This window comes from Brassica oleracea, chromosome C4 (assembly GCF_000695525.1).
Source record: "Brassica oleracea var. oleracea cultivar TO1000 chromosome C4, BOL, whole genome shotgun sequence".
Lineage (NCBI taxonomy): Eukaryota > Viridiplantae > Streptophyta > Magnoliopsida > Brassicales > Brassicaceae > Brassica > Brassica oleracea.
In genome coordinates, this window is record NC_027751.1 from 39,288,869 (window position 1) to 39,294,042 (window position 5,174).

Sequence of the window (5,174 nt, forward strand, 5' to 3'; positions counted from 1 at the left end):
TTGGTGAGAGTTCTGGAGCGAATCATTCAACGGGCGAAGAGGAAATGTGAGAGAATCCTACTTGGAATTCTCATGAAGATCACTACCAGAGTAATCCGGAAGTACCAGCGGACATTACGCCACCATACATACTTAGCAGAGCCATATCGTGATAGTGTTTTTGAAGCATTTGAAGCAGCCAGTCAACCTCTCTACGAAGGGTGTGCAGACGGAATAACTCAGTTGTCTCTTGCTTCGCGGATGCTGAAAGTGAAGACGGATTATAATTTGGCGGAAGGTTGTGTAGATGAGATTTCTGAAGTTTTTAAAAAAATGCTTCCGCAGCCGAATAATGCTCCAGCAACATATTACGAGACAAAGAAACTGACACGAGGGCTTGGGTTACCCCTACATAAGATTGATGTTTGCGTGAAGAATTGTATGCTATTTTGGAAGGAAGATACGAATTTGGTTAGTTGTAAGTTTTGTATAGAAGATCGCTACTATCCGAACAATGGAAAAGGAAAAAACAAGCCAAAACAGAAACTGTTTTACTTTACTTGCCTATTGCAGATCGTCTGAAACGTCTGTACCAACTCGAGGCGACAACTTCCAATATGCGGTGGCATAAGGAGCATGTGACTCCGGAAGGCGAAATGCATCACCCATCTGATGCCATAGCGTGGAAACACTTTAATGAGGTATATCCTGGATTTGCTGCTGAAAGCCGGAATATTTATCTATGCTTATCAACAGATAGGTTTAATCTGATTGGTATGAATGGAGAAGCACATTCCCTTTGGCCTGTTATTGTAACTCCATACAATTTGCCTCCGGGAATGTGTATGAAAAGAGAATTCCTTTACCTTTCGGTGCTAGTTCCGGGGCCCACACATCCAAGAAAAAGCTTAGATATTTACCTTCAGCCATTAATTGAAGAATTACAGATGTTATGGAAGGATGGTGTGGAGGCATATGATATCTCAATGAAAGAAATATTCAAAATGCGAGCAGTTTTGATGTGGACGATAAGTGATTTTCCAGCTTATGGGATGCTTTCAGGTTGGACGACTCATGGTCGGTTGTCCTGCCCATATTGTCAAGATGAGACTGGTGCATTCTGGTTAACTAACGGAAGGAAACATAGTTGGTTTGATTGCCACAGAAGGTTTTTAGATGCGGATCATCCTTACAGAAAAAACACTCAGGCATTTAGACGGGGAAAAACAGTTTTAGATCCTCCTCCTCCGTGGTTGACCGGAGAAGAAATATTCCGTGAAAGGATAAACAATATAGAAGGTTTATCAAAATCTGTTGATTGTGGAGGGAATGGACATGATAATCCATCCAAGACAATATCCGGATATGGAGTTACTCACAATTGGGTAAAGAAGAGTATCTTATGGGAGTTACCGTACTGGGAAAATCATCTACTTCGGCATAGCCTTGATTTCATGCATATTGAGAAAAACTTCTTCGATAACCTGACGAACACGGTGTTAAATGCTCCTGGAAAGACGAAAGGCAATATCAAAAGCAGATTGGATCTTCCAGGACTATTCAAAAGGCGAGATTTAGAGATGAAAGAGGATGGAACGATGCCCATCCCAATATTCAGGCTGCCAAATGCGGGAAAAAGAGTATTCCTTCTGTGGTTGAAAAATGACATAAAATTTCCTGATTGATACTCCTCCAAATTTAGTCGATGTATTGACGAAAGCAATTTAAAGCTACATGGACTGAAAAGTCATGATTGTCATGTCATAATGGAACGACTATATCCATTTGCGTTCGCTGAACTCCTTCTAAAAAATGTTCACACAACGATTAGAAGTATTTATTTGTTTGTATCATTTTATAATTTACTATAATTTATGCTATAATTAATTTTATTTTTTTGTTTACAGATATTGCCCTCTTCTTCCGAGATATCTCTTCGAAGATTTTGAAACAGTCAGATGTTGGCCTTTTAAAGGCAAATATCGGTGTGAAGCTTTGTAACTTGGAAAAGATATTTCCTCCATCATTCTTCGATGTTATGCAACATCTTCTTGTGCACCTTCCAGATGAGGTAGCCTTAGGTGGTCCCGTCCATTTTAGATGGATGTATGTATTTGAAAGATACATGTACCATTTGAAGAAGATGGTCCAAAACAAAGCACACATTGCAGGTTCGATAGTTGCCCAATGGCTAAACGAGGAGATTTCAAATGCTTCCTCTACTTTTTTTGGACATCCTGAAATCATGAGCATTCCAGAAGATCCGAGTGATATTCGTTTTTCATACAATTATCCGGATATACCACCCTTGTTTTACCATGAATGGAGAATCAGTGGTCAATGCTCAACCGGTTGGTTGAATGATGAAGATAACACCGTTCTTCAGACATTTATGATGCTCAACTGTGAAACATTTGCTCCATATGAAAGGTAGTTCATTATTATAATTTGTACCTGGAACCAATGAGACAGACTACTATGGTCTCATACAAGAGATTCTGATGGTGGAGTATCATGGTGATGTTGGCTTGAAAGTTGTGGTTTTTAAATGTTTGTGGTTTGACACGACGGAAAATCGCGGTATGAGAATACATCCATTTGGTCTTGTTCATGTCTCACCACGAAGACAATATGCAAAATATGATCCTTTTGTATTACAAGGTAAGTGAAAAAAAAATATTTTTGTTTTTGAGATTTGATTATTGATGAAAAGCCATGATTGGAAACTATGATATTTTTGTACCACTAACAGGTAATTGTGATCAAGCATGTTTTATTCCTTATCCACGGGTACGTCGACAATCAGTCGATGGCTGGTGGGCAGGCGCCAAAATATTTCCCCGAGGAATCCGAGAAACGTCCGAAATTGCTTTAACAGCATGGCAAAATGATAGACGTGATCAGGTTGCTGAAAGTTCATTGTTACGGGTGGAAACGCATGTTGTTGATGATGTGTCCGATTATGATATTGTTCCGGTGAATCCTCCAAACGATGAATATGTATCAGATGGTGATGTAGAAGCAGACCGTGATTCAGACGATGGTTCAGAATAGAAAAAATATATTCTAAGAGTGTAAAATATGTTTTAAGGTTGAATGTATTAAAAAAATAAGTTGTGAGGATGAGAAATAAGTTATAAGGTTGTAAAATATATTGTAAGGATGAAAAAATAATTTGTAAGGTTGTAAAATATATTGTAAGGATGAAAAATAATTTGTAAGGCTGTATAATATTTTTGTAAGATTATGGAATATGTATAAAGGTTGAGATATGTTGTTGTTGTAGGAGGAGAAGTTGATGGGTAAGAGTTTAGGGGTTATAGTTTAGGGGTTAGAGGTTTGGTGTTTCGCGAAAGTGATTTAAACAAGGCCACGCTAACTTTCGTGGCTACACAGTGGCTATGACAAATCCAATCGGTTTGCCTCCAATTTATTTGGTTTTGGCTCCACAATTGTTTTTCATTTCGCGGTTGATATTAAACCAAAGCCACTGTAATTTTGTGGGTTTTTAGTGGCTATGACGAAATTTGGCAAAACCATTCGGTTTGGCTCCAATTTATTTGGTTTTGCCTCCAATTGTTTTACAATTCACGGGTATTATTAAAACCGAGCCACTGTTTGCTACGGTTTGATCGTGGCTATGCTGAAAGGGTTTTAATCCTTTCCCCTTTCTTTTCAACACTTAGACAAAAAAACAAACTCTCTCCCGAGTCGCCACCGACGAAAGCAATTGTCCTCTCCGATTCGAAGACTCGTCGTCTCCGATTCCAAGACGCGACGTATCTCGTTCCTTTCTACTCTCAAGGTAACCCTCTATTTCTTCTTCGAGAATCGTCTCGTCTCGATCTAGTGTTTCGATTGCTTTTTTTTTCCTTAGTGTTCTCGATCTAGGGTTTCGATCACTTCGTTCAGTCTCTGTCACTTGAATGTTCTTGTTGCATGTTTGGTTTTTGTTTCTTATTTAGGGTTTCAATTTTTTCTGCTGTTACTGTCGATTTGTTCCTTAGGGTTTCGATTTCTCTTGATTGTCTCTGTCTTAGAGTTGTCTCTGTTTCTTAGGGTTTCAATTTTTTCTGCTGTTACTGTCGATTTGTTCCTTAGGGTTTCGATTTCTCTTGATTGTCTCTGTCTTAGAGTTGTCTCTGTTTCTTAGGGTTTCAATTTCTTTCGGTTTTGTCTCTGTCTCTCTTACTTTGTTTTTTTTCTCTACCTTTATTATTTCGATTGTATAATTTTCAAAATAATGGTTCTTCTACATCTCATAGTTGTTCGATTAGGGTTTGTTTCTGTGATAGAGTTGTTCGATTAAGCCAAAGCAATTTAGTTAGCAGTATTGTCTCTGTCTCATAGTTTTGTTGGAAACTCTTATGTGTCTTTGTTGTTTCAATTTCTCTTTGTCTCTGTGGGTTTTCAAATAAACTTATGCTTTCTTTAACTTTTTCTTCTGTTAACTGCAGATGGCCTCAAGAAGAGGACAAGGGACATCTCCTCCTATGCCTCCTGGTGCCCCGGGAGTGACTGCAACCGGACAAGCTTCATCCTCCCGTTCAAATAGCTATCCAAAAATGTCTCTCAATGCCATGTTTAATGCTCCTGCTAGGATATCCCAGCCACACCTCCATCCTGATAAGCTCAATGGAGCTTTATGGTAAGCTTTCTCTCTCAGTGTTTAACTGTCATTAGATTGTTTAGGCTTCTCTCTGATATCCCTGATGTTTGTGGTCTTTTTAGGTTCTCTATTGACCCATCAGTCAATGCTTTCATCCGTGCAACATGGCAAGCATACTACATGGGACCTTGGAAGAGTTGGAGGTATTTCCCTGACGAAAGGAGGAATTCATGGTGGCAGACGTTTGTGGTAAGTGATTTACCAACTTAAATTTACCTCTAAAATTGTTCTTTGATAACCACTAACTGTATTGTTTTCCTTTTGTAGCAAAATTTCTACTGGGAGCAACAGTTTAATGACTTGGTCTATGTTCTCTGGAAGAAGGAAACATGGACTTCGATTGGTGAAAGGATTAGCACCAAGAAGAGGAAAAACAAGCAGCCAAAGTGCATCAATGAGAATGACTGGACGACCCTTAAGGAGTATTGGGTGACAAAACCAGCCAAGAAGAAGAGCAAGAAAGCTGCTAAAAGCCGCAAGTCTGACCCTCTGGGTAAAGGGGTATACAATCACAATGCAGGATCGG